The following is a 16,236-nucleotide window of genomic DNA, read 5'->3' on the forward strand; positions in this document are numbered from 1 at the left end:
AATTAAATTAATTACATGATCTTAATAGTTATCCATACTGAACTGATTTTTGTGTTATATGTCTAGTTATGCTGTTATGAAATCATGGAGAGTATTTCTAGGCTGCTGCTTCCTATGACATGCAGAACAGCTCATTTTATGATCTTGATACTAAATTAGCAAACTGCAATATAGATAAAACCGTGTTTATCTCATATAGACTCATTTTCCACAGAGTTAATTGACCTCATTACCCTTGCCACACATTTGCCTTATGTTAGCTGAACTATCACTAACCACCACAAACATAAAGATTAGCATTGGTGTCATTATTCTAAGGGCTAAATTATATTTACATAAGAAACTCCTTTATTCTCCCCGTGGCCTGTGAAGGCATCTCGCCTTTTAGCATGGGGAGCATGAATGTGCTGCACTACAAGAACTTGTGGAGAGAGACACGGGTGAGGATGGAGCCGTGAGGCTGCCAGGCTGTGTTCTGGGAAGGCTGTGATCAGTGGCGGATAGAAAGGATAGTGACAGACATCCTTTCTTCAGGATTGTCAGGCTCTTTCTGTGCTTCCAATCAGGTAGGATTATTCGTACTCCTGCTTGGCCTTATGCAGACTTGGGATCCATAATCGAACCATTAAGGTTCAATTTTATTTGCACATAACGTGAAGACAAGTTATTTGAAATGCCACCACCATCTTAATTTTGCCACATACCAGTTCTTTAGTTGCCTCTGTCTTCCAGTCTGTTGTCAATTACTTTGTAGTTAGATTTGGGCCAAAACAGTTCAAATAGAAATGTTTTCCCTTAGTCACTTGGATCCAGTTTAGCTACCTAGAGAAGTGACTATTAACATTATTCACTTAACTAATCAGTATCTTTTCAGTGTGTCTGAATATGGAAGGCAGACAGAAACTTCCTTCCTGAAGGCAGATGAGTTAGAGTTTTTTGGCCAAGCATATAAAATCTCAGAGTTATGTTGTCTTAACTGGTGGTGCAATGATCTAGGTTGAGACAGGAGATGAAATTCTATAATCTTTTAAAAACGGGCAATTATAGTTGCTGGAAAATTAGCATACATGAAATTCTTGTAGAATTGCATAACTAAAGCTGTGTGAATGGATTGACATTGATGCTACCATTCCACTGCATGTACATTTAGCACAGATTTAATTTATTATAAATATTCTAGAAAGTTTTCACAAATCCATGTGTTAATCTTGATGTTTTTCATATTCTAATTTTAGTAGATAAAATGAAGTGTCAGTTTAAATTAAAAAAATAAAATATTTATTCTAAGCGGTTTGTGACAGCATGACCACAATGTTTTAGGAAGCAAGCCCAGGAAGGACTGATTTCTGTCTCATCTACTGTAATGTGAATCTGAAATAAGCCATTTAAAGGTAAGGGGTATGTTAATAGAGTTAAGTCAGTGTAAAACTGACATGAAAAGAAGATGAAGATGTAATACTGAGCCACTGGTTCAAAGCAAAATACAAACCCCGTTAAATGCAAAAATTCTTGTGGCTGGTTGCATGGTACCTGCTTCCAGATGCAAGTTATTCCTCTGGTTCTGTTCAAACCAACCATTGGGACATCTTTGTGTTTTGTGTATCTTGAATATTCATGTCAGGGGACTGAAAAATCTTTGAGTGCTTAGAAATTCAAAAGAGTTCGTTGTTCCTAGGAGTTATATCAAGAGTTCTGAAAGGCTGTCTGAACTTTTTTATCCTGGTTAGCTTGGTATGGCTGGTTAAGAGAGGTATAGATATATATCTGCTCAAGTCACAGAAGCAAAACCTCTTTTGCATGGTAATAACTTCTGGTAGATTCCCTCTGCTGCAGAGGATTCCCCCATGCCTCTGTGTGTGGGTTGCTGGTTACAGGTCATCCCTATCTCTGGTTCCTGGCCAGTGGGACACAGGGAGGCCAGGACAGTGTACATGTTTCCTGCCTGTGCCGCAACAGGGCTGCAGGGAGAATCTGTGTTCTTCACCTCAACATGGCTGCTGTAGCTCCCTGGAACTGCAGACCAAATGTAGATCTTAATATAGCATCTAGGTACAGTCCCTCAGATGAGCGCTGTATATTCCTGATTCTGTTTGACAACTCCATAACCTGATGCAGCGCATACTGATTCCTGTAACTGGTTAATAGGTGGAGAAGCCAGGACTTGGTCTGATTTGACTGCTAAGAAACATTTTATGATCATGTTGAATAGCTCACATCTTTGTTTCCTGTTTTATTGCATCATGATTATGATTCTGATCAGTTTATTTTAATCACTATCAATACACCAAGGAGAAGCATCAGACAGCTCATATGATTTATTACATATTTTAGAAGCATTTGTCTTATATTTGGCATTTCTGCTATCTATCTCCAGAATGTCCCTGCCTTTGTGACAGCAGCCTGTCAGTGCTGTTATGATTGCTGTGTGCAGTGACTTTAACTGCCAGCCTTTCCCGCAGACTTGGAGAGTGATCGGTCTGCACTATAATTACAAAAAGTAGAATAACTTAACACTTGCCTATGGCCCTGTCAATTATGAAGGAATGCATCAATACATAGTGCAGTCTGGTGCTGTACCATGTAAGTATCAATACAGAAGAAGAAAAGTAAACAATGGTGGCCAGCTTTATGCATACTTTACTCTCTTCTGAAGCTTTTCTCCTATAGCTGCTGTTTTACAAATAGCTCTGCAGGAACATCAGGACTGTCTTTGCAACATTAATATTGTTGAAGGTACCTTAAGTACTGAAGGAGTGGTAAAGAACTCCAGTAATGGTAAGGATTTTCATAAACTGTCTTTCAAACCTGTGAAGTCAAAGTTCAGGTGAGGTTGTGGTTTATTATTATTAATGAATATAGGAACAAGAGAAGATATTAAGATTTCGTTCAAAACACATAATATTTTACAGCTGAATTTCAAAGCAGATTCTTTTTCTGAACCTCTAGTATGGGTGACTTGACCCTGGTTTTATTGATTAAACTTTTATTCTTCCCCAATGAATAATTTAAGTTATGAGCAGCGGTCTGGCATGATTAGCAGCAGCCTATGGGAGGTTTTAAATTAGTACACTGTATGCTCCTCCTACTGCATTGCATTCCTTTTGCATCATGCCAGAATGATAAGGTTGAAAACTTCATATGTAACTTCTTAAATTGTTTAGCAGTTCTCTTCCTCAATAAAATACTAAAATCTTTGCTCTTCTGTGATGCAGGCTGAGACTTGTTATGGAGCTGTTTTTGGTTCCCTGCTTGTCGTGTCAGTCTCCAGCCTTGCCGAAGTTTATTACTTGTGCCCATAGTGTAGCTGATCTCACACAGGTATATCTGCTCTGCATCACCATGACATTGATATTCCCCCAAATGCGACATGTGTCCATCCTGTTGGATGGGTAGAGATGCTAGAGTTAGGTTAGTTTGATTTGATGACCTTAAGGGTCTCTTCCAACCAAAATGCTTCTGTGATTCTAAGGACAAGGGCTCTGGTTCACCCAGAACACTACTGTAAGAAGAAGTTGTATTATATCATGAAGAAATTTTATACAGGTGACTTAGGTAAACTCATGTTGTAACCTGCATAGCACAAAAGACTGATATTCTGACATAAAACCTGTCCCTTAATAGTTCTGAGATTCTGTACTTATGAAGAGTTAATTTTATGTTGTGCATAATGGTCATTATACTCTCACTAAAGCTTTTTATCCTCAGTCACTCTTTTGAGTCATGCTGATATGCCATGGCATTAGTTTGTGAGTCTTGAAAACAGCTGTCACTAGTCACTAGTGACTGCGTGATCATGTTACACGTAAGAGACAGAAAGATATGTACAGGTGGCATTGAAAGAAAAACAATCTCAAATTATAAATCATATTTAGAGGTGTGACTGGGAAAGAAAAAAAAATCCCTACCTCAGACCCATAAACTGCAGCAAAACTGGGGAAAAGAGCCAAAAATAATTACACCAGCACCACACAAAACAGGTATTTTTAACTGAAGAGTCTATTAGCCAGCCTGATGCTAATAATCCCGCTGTTGAGGTTGTACAAAAGAAATCACTTAGTGGTGGCTGCAGCTGTTTTGTCTGTTGCACCACTACACAAAAAATCCCACAGCCTCAATCTACACGCTCTTTTCAAAATACTCCTTGTGGCCCTGAAAACAGTGGAGAGGGAACTCACAGCCTCTCTCATTCTCTTGTTTTTTGATCTGCCTTTGACTTGCCCCTTTTAACGTGGCAGGTACGTTCTGCTTTGCTCTCTGCAGGAGGGGAAGGTTCACACACAAATGCTCCCAGTCCCTGTGATGATGTAGCGATGCAGCATCAATACATATTCAATCAATACAGATATTGGTTGAAGTAAAATGGAGCATGTTTCTGATGGTCATGTTATATGTGGACATGTACTCAGATCCTTGGGCAAGAAAAACAAAGAGCACGATCTGCTGCCTCATATACTCAGTCTCACAGTCACAAGGAGGAGGACGAGAAATAGTTCATTGGGACTCAAGTGCTGTTAGTAGAGGGAGCACTCCCATATATTTTTCCTTTTCTCTATGTCAAATGATGATTGTATTTGGGCTTGTTATTTACATATATGTTACACTCTCTGCCCTGTTACAAATTCTGTATTTATTAAACACTTTGTAGAGTACTTCATTTAGAAAAACTTTAAAAATCTTTTATTAGGCTTTTTTTTTTTTCCTAATGAAATGGAAGTATATCTTTTATAAGAGTAGATATTTAATAAAAATATAGTAATTTTTTTTTTTTTCTTTCCTGCAAGCTGTTTAATACACTGGCATATTTCAAGCATTAGAACTTGGCAGTTTCCAGATGGATTCAGTTTTAATTCAGTCTTAAGCAGCATCTTGTTAAATATTTTTAGGCATTTTAGATCTTGTAGTTGCTTTGGGCTAAAATATGCCATAGAGGAAGCCTATTTCAAAAGACAGTAATTAGGGTAATCCCAATCTTAACATTTTAAAATTGATATGAAGATGGGATCAGACAATGCTCTTCAATAAGTCTTTTCTAGGAAGATGAAATGTAATAAGGAGACATTGCATCACATGAAAGTTAAGAGAATAATCCTCTATCTATCCACCTAAAACTTAGGAGGCTAGAAAAAGAGAGGGAATGGCATGTCTGTAACTCCTAACCTTCATGTCTCTTATGGTACTGCTAGTATCCCACTTACAAGGTCATAACTTCAGAACATATTTCAGAAAATAACATGCATCCATTTTTTCATCAAATTGTTGCTCTAATATGAAAACAACTGTGAACTCAGATGCTTTTATTTTTATTTATCAGAGGATTAAATGCACATGCCAGGTATTCTAGTGTGTGTATGTGCAAAAGAGGATTATGCTTTAAGTGGGTCATAATCACAGCTGATATTATGCATTAAAACTACAGGACTGATGAAATCCGAAGTTGCAGCTTTCTGGAAACCATCTGTTGGCTGCGCTGTTCTAGTGATGCTTCATAAAACCTTTAGCGGTGCCTATCAGCTCCATCTTTTTACACGTTACCATTTACTGTCCAAGTCCTTGTCTTAAACCTTTTTTGATGGCTCAGTTTTGTTGGTCTAAAACTTTCTGATAACCATTAGCCTGTAGTAATTTTTATAGAGGACGAATGTCTTTTTCCTAAATTTCAGAGAAGGCCAATCCCACATCTCAGCTGCAATGGATACGTTTTACATGTCTATGAACTTGTAACACTACACATTTTAATGTTTCTTCCTAAACCTTGTCAGACCTATAGGACAATTTGTTAATCATCCAGGCAAATAGCAGGAGACCTGCTTTCATTTGGAGCCTGGAGGCTGTGAATTGATGTTCATTTTTTCCAATGATCTGCAGCCACTGTGAAAATACTTAAAGAATAGAAAATAAAATATCAGGCAAAGGTAAAAATGTGTTTTATGGATTTAATTTGCACTTGTGCTTCTGGTTGTTATATACGTAGTTTTGGGTTGGTTTTTGTCTGTTTTCTGCTGTGGGTTTTGTGTTTTGTTGTTTTAATTTGGTTTTTGTTTGTTTTTGTTTTGGTTTGTTTTGTTTTTTGTCTTTAGTGCTATAATGGGCTATAAGTGCATTTATACACTGAAGCTGTAAAAAATAAATTTATCTCTTTTTACAATGATTTGGTGGTATTTTATTACATCTACCTCTATTCATGCTATGGAAAAGACAAACAAATTCTATGCTGCTCTTTAGTTAATGCAGTTGTAGTACATGAGGCTGATGAGCCAAACGCAGTTCAAATGCAAACTGTGGGAACATTATTCTTAGGAACAACATGAAATTGGATTTTAAATTATAACTTCAGCTGCAGTTAACTTTACCTTTCCCTATATATTTGAGAATTTGGATGCAAAACAAAAAGTGCTTGGATTATAGAACAGAAAGTCAAAAGAAGGCAGTTAAATTTCAAGATTGAAGGCTAAAAATTAATATGTGCTTATTTTTAAGCAGGAAATAATTTCTGGTGCAATGTTTCTATATATTCATGGTAGAGGCACCACTTTCTAATTGAAATGCTTGAAGTTAAAAGTTTCAGCAATGCCGGTAGGTTCCCTGCTGTGCCTGGGGACTTGTTCCACTTTTGGTGAACATGTGAATTTCTGGCTAACCTCAGCTGAGATTAATGATCATTCTGTACTATAGATGGTGTTAATTTGCATTAATTTCTCTGCCCTGTTCCCTCATGCTAGTCGCTTGCTGCACAGAACAAGTGGAGTTTTCACAGATTTCAGAGGAAAAATGACAGGTTTACAATATCCTGCATCTGAAATGATGCTGCTATCCATTTCATCAAGTGTTTTTCTGATCCTAATTCAGTTTGGACAAGTTATGGATCAGACGCAAAGTTTGTTTCAATTGCAATCTATGATACAAGACTTACTGTTTTCAGTGGCCCTTAAATGATAGATTAAAGGTCTGGAATTACTTTAGGGAGTTATTTCTGGTTCTTTTGCATGGAATTCAAGCCTCTTTTCTTGACGTAGTTTTTTCTTTCTCCTGTAAAATAATAGAATAATTCCTGTGTGAATAATTTTTGTTTTGATTTCATGGGTTAGCTGTGAAATAAAATTGTTTAATTTCTGCAGTAGAGTTTTCTCTTTTTCATATTTGAAAACATAAAATTGCTAGAATTTTGATCTAAAGGAACTTTTTAGCATTGTATGTTTTGAAACTAGACTTTTTTCAAATTTTTTCCTTTTTCTAATAAAACTTGGTGAATTTAAGTGCTTGCCGAATTAGGTGAATAATGTTAATGTTTTCACAATGGTCCTTTTTTTAGCAAATAAACTGTTTGTTAAAAAAAGTGACTACAGTATCAGGTCATCTTGGTAATCCTGTTCATTTTTGCATGCAGGCTCACTCAGGATGTCCTTTTCATCATAGAGACATCAACATTTTACTTCTGAATCCATCTTACCACATTAATAATGTTCCTAACCTCCTGACCTTCTTGAAAATTCTTCAGTAAACATAGAGTGTTTTCCACATGCATTGAGGCGTTTGCATAACCTTTTGTTGTTCAAAACCAGATTTTTATAGGGCCTCATATTTTAGTCCATATTGAACTATGTCAGCTTCCTAATATTGTGTGAGCTGATGTCTGTCAAAACTATGAATCTGCTAAACTGAAATATTTTAGTGATCATCCATAATAACAGATCTGAAACATTTTTAAAAACTCTGCAGGTGATTTTTGTTCCTGGTCTCTTTGCATCAAATGGGATAAGTTGTGATGCATTGCATTCAGGAGGAATGTAATTGCGTGTGGAATTTCTGATAGATGGGACTGTTCTCCCCCAGAAAGTGTTGACTAGACAGAATTAAGATATTTCAAAGGAAAATGTTAAATTTGTAGAAAATGTGCTACAGATTAGACAGAATTTCGCCAAAGTTCTACTTTTTTAGAAAAAATCAGAGTATCAAATTAGTTTTGATCATTATATGTTTGTGATTATTTATATTAAAACCATACCTCTTGATAGCCCCAGAACAGAGTAACACTCATAGCTCTCTCTTGGTAATTATAAAAATCTTTATAGGAATATGCTCTGCTGGTATGTCAGGCTCTGTTAGTCGAAACTTCTCCTCTTTGTCCTCAAGTGTCTTTGCTTTTGTAGCTGGTGATTTTTTTGATATGGTGATTGGAAAAAAAATATCCAAGGTGTGGGGTTTTTTTCCCATTCACTAATAAATTAACTCTTTTGCCTCATGTAGGTGCTCTATATTCCTGAAAATTCTTGAGATTTAACATTTTTTGCTCCTATCTATGAATTTTAAATGTAATCATCTGAGAGAAACCACCTTGCCCAAACTCAGAACTGAAAATAATGAACTACTACAATAAAGTCTTACATTTAAGCTCTACTATTACAACCTAGAAACAATTATCTGTTGACTATCAGAGAAAAGAAACAGCAGTGCATCACCCATTGTAGTCTGCAGATGTTACTGGCTGAAATGTTGGTGGGCTCCACATAGCAATACATTATAAATACTAGAAATTATAAACTCTTTAAAATCCTGGAATTTTAATGCATTTTTAAAATAGAGTCTAGCTTATTTAATACAAAGTTATGATTTACTCTGTTAATTCATCCATTCTTACTTTTTGAATATAATAGCTAGATATAAAATTTATATGGATATTGTACCAGTTTTATTGGGCCATATGTGTATGAAACTGGTTGTATTAGAAATTAGCCTAATTATAAGTGATGTAATACCCATAAAATTGGAAGAGGGGAAAAAAGGAATCTTGATTTATTGTTGTGCTATATCAATTTAATCTCCTAAACTAGTGGAAGGGCAGGGGGCAGGTTCTAATGTAGGTGTCTGCTTTCTGTCTCTGCTAACTGTGCTTCTAAGTCTGGACATGGGATACAGGTTAAGGCTTTGATGGGGTGTGTGACTGAAACCCCCTGCACATTCCTGCGCTGGAAGTCTGATGTTAATCAGTGGTCTCAGCTGAGTGCATAGGAGGCCGTACTTTTTAACTTGCTTGTTGAGCGTAACTCCTTTGGGAAAAGACTTTTGGGGAATGTTGTGGTAAGAGTGTTTTGGCTAAATCATTTTAACAATCTACAGCTTCTACAAAACTGATTATGCCCTTTGGGAGGAGAGTTTTCAACATTGTTTTTGTTTAGCATTGAGAAATAAAGGGGAGAGGCAGTGACTTTCAGAACTTTCTTTTGTGACCGTAAACCTTTTAGGAGGATTTGGACCCCAATCACAAAACATTGACTTGCAGGGCAGTTGTACAAACTTGCTTTGACTGTCATGTCTTCTGAAATATTAGTTGCTAGGTGGGGTTCCCATTAGCCATGCAATCCCATTTTCTGGATCTCTTCTCTCTTCCTCTCTGCCTTACTTCCCTTTCTGTAAAATCCAACTAGGAACAGCCAGTTGTTTCATAGAAGATCAGTAAGAAAAACTTACTGTAACTCCTTAAATGAAAGATTTATGATGTTCTACTAAAGGACAAGCAATTGTTATATCCTGATATTTAAGAAATTTAAATGTAGATAGTATCTTTAGAAGAAAGTAGTGAATATAGCATTGCAGAGTCAAAGATCAGCATAATCGAAATAGGAAACTGTGGTGGCATTTAAGACTAGTGAATCTAGAGTTCATTATCTTTATTTTTATCTTCTCTATTGTTCTGTCTAAATACTTTCTAAATAGAAGGAATGATGAACTTAGTGTTTTTGAGTGGGTAGTACAGAAAAATTAGGAAGCTTGTGGCAGGGACAGTTGTCTTAGCCTATTACATGGGAAAATCTTCATAATCTGTCCAAAAAATTTAATTACTATAATTCACTGTTTTCTGTGTTGCCTGGGTATCTGTGACACTTTCTAAATAGTATATCTGTTGTCACAAAGGGGTGGGTGTTGCCTTTGGGAGAAAGAAAAGGTATGGTCCTTTCAGTAGGATAAACAGATTTGTGTTTCTCCAAATTCAGGGTATAGAGGTTTTTTGCAATTAGATTATTAATGCCTTCTTAATCAATGGCTTTGTTAGTTACAAATACCCATAGGGATTGTGCCTAAATGGAGTTGTTCCTAATATCACTCTTGGGGAGCAAAGAAGATTGACCCACAAATACTCCTGAAGCCAACTGGGTCCCCAGTTCTTCAAACTGTCGGTATCTGGAAAATCATGTTGATACTTGGTAGGGTTGATAGACCTAAAATCAAACCTGAATAAAGTTTTTCCTTTAATAGTTACAACTTAGAAAGATAATGAATGCCAAGATCATCGTTAAATTCCTATGTTTTATTACTGTAAATTGTACCCTCACAGTGGGTAAATCCAATTCCCTTAGTATTTAGAAATCTGTGTGTAAACTGCATGATGCTATATGAAGAAAATGGGGAGCAAACATTCTTTTTATAGTAAGAAAGGGACACATAAATAATTTGTATTCATCTTAACTGAAGGATCATTTTCAGGGTTTTCCTCAAAGCAATAGCAACAAATGTGTCTGCTGTCTATTGTGAAAAACTCTAATATGCTTTCTTGTGGTCACTTGTTTTGATTGAAGAGGAATTGCCAGAGCTGAGAGGGCATAATGAATGTTATTACAGAGAGGGTTTAAGCACAGAGAAAAGAATAAAAAATAAAGTCCTTATGTGAGCCCTCAGTACGTGAGGTCTGCCTGTTACTTCTACAACAGTTGAGTGAACATACATAAGAGCCATTTATAAAGTGTATTGCTATGTGTCTCCTCTGATTGCATACTTTGATGATGGGTTAATTGAATGGTGTCAAGGAGGGCAGTCCCAGTCATGTAAAGAGACTGACAGGATGATGGTAGCAGTCAGTACTTCATTACATAGAAACAAAATCAGAAATTCTTCTTAAAAGCAGTAGCTACAGAGCAGTTCAGGAGCAAATAGTTTAATGTGTGACTGTTTATGAGGTAAGGAGTTTTTAGGCTAATAGAGCTTCACTTAAACCTGTGACAATGTTCCACTCTTGATCTTTCTGTGGCCATGTGCATTGGAGCAAATGAACCACTATCAACCCTACCATCACATGTCCAGGGGACTCTCCCACATTCCTTAAAACCAGCCCTTTTACCCTTCCTGTATAAATCATTATATTCATGACAAAGTCATTTTGAAGGAAAATAGCAATAGGTATTGGGTGCAGGTGCCAGCAGGAGGGCTGCTGGGGTGGCCTCTGTGAGAGAAGACCAGGGGCTGCTCCATGCAGGGCAGAGCTGGGTCCAGATCATTCCACAACAGCCCCACAACAGTGCACAGCTGAGCTGAGCCCAAGAGTGAAAAGCAGCAGTGCCTTTGTAAGACCATATTTAAGAAAGGGCAAAATGCCACATAGGCACTGAGGAGTGAGGAAGAACACATGAGATAAGAGCCCTGTGAAATCCAAGATCAAAGAATGAGGAAGGTGAGACATGTGAGGCATGTGTGGCCCGTGGAGAGCCCACGCGGGAGCAGGTTCTTCTGACAGAAACTGTGGCCCATAGAGGACCCACACTGGAGCAGGGGAGAAGTGTGAGGGGGAAGAAGAGAGGAAGGGTGATGAACTTACAATGAACACCCATCCACCTTACCCTAGGTGGTAGAGGAGTTGACAAGGAAGGCTGAGACAGAGAAACGGGAGAGAGAGATGCCATTTTAATTTTGGTCTTTGATTCTCACCATTCAAATCTATTTTAATTGGCAATAAATCAAATTGATTTTCCCCAAGTTGAGTCTGATTTGCCCATGACAGTAATTGGCAAGCAATATCCCTGACTTTCTCTTGACCCATGAGCTTTTTCATCTTATTTTCTCTCTGTCCCATTGAGGAGGGGGAGTGAGAGAGCAACTGAGTGGTCATCTGGCAGCCAGCAAAGGTCAACCCACCACACCGCATGTTGTAGCTCCCTCAAATAATACCAGCACTGCTATTAGACAGTTCATTTTCTCAAGTCCTTTACCAAGATCTGTGTGCAAGCATAAGGAGGAACCAAAGAACACTGGCAGCTGCTTTATTGCTTGACACTTCTGCCTGTTTCAATGGTCATCATATAAATGGGATTTATTTACAGTATTGGGTACAGGATATTTTTCTACTCTTTGTCACTCCCCTCCCTCACACTATCTATTAGGAAAAATAAAGAAAACAGTCAGGGAAACATCATTGTTTCCCTGAAAACATGCTGTATTCTATCGGACAATCTGGGCTTTATGTCTCTGTTTTCACCTGTAGATTCAGTTCACTAGCTTAGGAGTATTTCTTATGAGGTGTTTTCCTCCATGTAACGCAGTTACTGCTCCTCAGAGGAAAATTGTTGTCTAAGGAAAACAGGAATCACACAGACTACAAGGTTCAACAGCAGATTTTTGTTTCCTGCATCAGGATATTTTGGGTATAACTCAGTATTTCTCACTTTACAGGCTTTTCATCTTTTTGGTGAAAACCATTGGTCTTCTACAAGAAACTCCAGCAAGCTGAGCATGCTGGGATGTGACTGGGAAGACCCTGTTGCTGCCAGGGCTGGAATGGATGCCACCACATTGATACCTGGGTGCTCAAACTGTCCATTCCAGATGTAACCCTGCCCACAAGAGAAAAATGCCTCTTTTGCTGATTGTCCTGGCCACAGAAACAGGTTTGGCCATGAGTTAAAGACGTAAAAACAGGTTGGGGTTATTATCCTGGTTCAACAGGCACACCTGGGCTGTGCTGTTTATATCATTGATGTACCTTGTTATCCTTTTTCCTATTTCTTGACAGTTTTTTTCACCACCCTTGTCCCTCCCTTTGTCTGCCCTGATCTCCTCCCATATAAACAACCTGCCCTTAACTACTTCTTCCCCATTGGTCCCAGTTTGCTACATCTATACCCAAGTTTGGTGCTTCTAATACCATTTCCTAGATAATCTCATACAGTATTACTGACACAGGTGCTTTTTGCATGATTTTTACAGTTAGGTGACCTCAGGCCAGGATGTGAACAGCAGCCTGGTCACCTCCCACAGCGCTAATTGAACACCAGCTAGGTGTTGGCTGTTGCTACCCAGGTGTTTAAGGTATTACAGTTCTCTGTTTCTGACCTGTTAGCCTCTTTGAACCACCATCAGCTTCCAAAGACATGTAGGTGTAGAAAAAGGAAGAGGGGCTGTGGTATGTTTTTAATTTTTTAAGTGAAATAGAATGCTGGATGTACAGACTGCAGTCATGTTAGATCTGGCACTGATGATAATGAAAGTGAAAAACTGAGGAAGGGAAAACTATCTCGAATTCAAAGTTTTAACTGTTCAGCAAAATGAATAGAAACAAGTTTTCATAAGCAATGACACATAATTCCAGTATGTAAATGGAAGGTCATATTTCAAGATGGGCTTTGTCCCCTGCCACAGAGTTATTTTACAAATCTTACTACTTAATTCTTCTGAAAATATGGTTTCAATGGTCTTTGAAGCATCGCCTATAATCCATAGGCTGTGAAACAGGAAACTTCCAGACTGAAAGTTTGAAAAGGCTGCTTTTACTATCATTTTCAGTAGCAGTGAACGTCAGTATTCAATCTGGGCTTCTTCTAGCTGGCCAATGCCAGTTTAGTTTCTTATCAGCTTTTCTATTTTTATAACTTATTGGATTTGGATGAGTATTTAAGATTACATGTGAATTTTTCCATTTTCCATTGCATACAAGAAACCATGCAGTTTTTGCTACCTGTCCAGTTGTTACGGATTTTTCATTGAATCAGGTTTTTGGAAACGGCAGCTCGTGTAAAGAAGAAAGGATGGCATAAATCAAATAAGAAGCAGTGTTAGAGGTTTTGAAAAACTTAATTTTAACTCCCAAATGCCTCTGTCTGATGGCTATTGGTGGTGATTTTTGCTAGCTTATTTGTTTTATTGTATAAGATTGGATCTAATTTTAGATTTGAGTTCCAGATTCAAATGATTCCTCTCATAGCAGCCTCAGAACTTTCAGTCTGAAGAGGGTGGAAGTACAAAGAGAAAAACTTCTGCTGGTATTTGCTTAGGCTGCTCTTCCCTTATCTGCCACTTATCAGCTTTTACCAGAATTTTCCACTGTTTAATTTCATTTCATGAATGGTTTTGGTAAGACCTGGAAGGCAGAAGTTACCTGCACTCTCTATGAAACTCAGTATTTTATACGTGTTGACTATTGCTCCTTCTGCTTCCTTTGCTTTATATAGGAAACAATTTCAAATACTTGATGTCTGACTATGTGAATGTCTTTTCAAACCTTTGATTGTTCTATGAGCCCATTCTATTTTGTATTCATCTTTCTTAGATAAAGTGTTCAGAACAGTGTTCAAGGCACTATCAAAATCACCAATATATTAAAATATATGCTTAAATTTTGATACAATGTTCAGTCCTAGCCTTTGGTCATCCTAAGGCTTTTTTGGTTTATAATTTTTTTTTTATACATTGGAGAGAAATTTTCACTGAGCTGTCCACAGTGATACTTCTGTCCATTTCTTGTGTTGATTTTTGTGCTCAGGGAATTCTAATCAGTGTAAAGTGGATTTAAATTTTTCTCTCATTCTGCATTTCTGGACTTGTAGCTTTCACTTCCATTGTGTGGCCTTTCCCTTGAAAATGAAGAGTCTGTGATACCAAAACATTTCTCAGGATTACAGTGATTAAATCAAAACATTTGGTGGAAACCAGGTCTGGCAGGAAACCTGGCCAGATTGCATAGTTTCTAGCCAGCCTCTTCATCTGTTACAGAGCCAGGTTACTGAGCTGCCATGTAGCTCTTCCCAGACTTTTCAGCCTGTTCTGATCCTATGAACCTTTCCTTTGGGAGACTGGATGTTGCATGTTTGGCTGTCCCAGCTGCAGGCTGGGCTGACAGCTCCCTTATGGACCTGCATCCTATGCAGCCATATGGTGGAGAGTGGCTGCTGGGCTGCCTGACACTGTGCCCACTCAACACTTCATCTTGCAGTGTGTCCAACAAGCAATATTCTGATACTAGTGATTCACTCCTCCTTTCCCATCTCCACAGCAAATTGCTGACAGGTTTATAAGGGATATTTTGAAGTAAAAGAGACCAACCACTTCAAAGTGCTAAATGATTAGTCCTTTGAAAAGAGGCCTTCAGCAGGTCTGCGGTACACGTGTTCAGTTGTTGGGAGGATGTGCCATTTGGAGTTGTTTTCATTGGCCTGTTTTGGGTCTGGAGTAGAAAAATATTTCCAAGCAGTTTAAATTACTGCTTGTGCCGCTCCTGTGTTTCTGTAAAGAGAACATTTTTTTCCTTGGTTAATGAAAACTAGCTTTGTGATAAAACCTATGAACCTTTAATGGATTTTCTGGAAGGCTCAGTCTGGAAGGTCACCTGGTTCTCTTTCAAGTTGTATTTCATGCCCTTAGAAATCTAAGGTTACTGAAACTATTTTAGTAGTTGTACCTTAGCTGATCATGACATGTCGGATATTTACTTTCTCTTGATTAGCCATATAACTGCTTGCTAGGTTCATATGTAAAACTATAACATGTCAAATTGACATGTTCTATGTCACACATAATTCTATAATTGCACAGATTATGTACACAGCTTTTAAAAACTATGACACAGTATTCATTATTTCCCACTCTGAAACAGTGGCAGTTCAGCATTGATGTTGAGCAAATTATGAAGTTACTTTGCCTACGTGGGAGGATGGTGAAAGCACATCTTGTGGTTTTAAGGATATAAAATAGAATTGCGCAAAAAGTTTGGGAGGTAGAGAACTGCTGAGAGTCTTGAGACACTATTTTACAAGATAGGGCTCTCAAGCTGAATGGCAGCAGAGGTTTGCTTAGGGAGAATGCTGTGAGCAATATTTGTAAGCCCTATGGGAATAAGTGGGCTGGACCTTAAATACTTGTGAATTAATGTTCTGGCGGGTTTCTTGCCTGTTCCTGGAAAACTTTTATTGAGGAGGGGTTGTGTTGTCCACACAAACTATAAGCAAATGGGACAGCTCCTGATTTCTGTTTTGCTAAGGCAGGAAGGTGTTGTAGAAATGTATCGTCCTAGCAGACATGAAAATAACCTCAAGTATTCAAATATTCTTTAGAGCCACGTGATGTTTATCTTACTCGAATTGAGGAACTGTAAACTTTACTTAGAATTTATAGTTTTTGAATGTCTGGGATAATGTGAAAACTTGTGTGTTTTTCAGGTAAAATGCTGATATTTTTAGGGGCACTTTAATCTCAGGAATG

Source organism: Columba livia, chromosome 8 (assembly GCF_036013475.1).
Source record: "Columba livia isolate bColLiv1 breed racing homer chromosome 8, bColLiv1.pat.W.v2, whole genome shotgun sequence".
NCBI classification, from domain to species: domain Eukaryota; kingdom Metazoa; phylum Chordata; class Aves; order Columbiformes; family Columbidae; genus Columba; species Columba livia.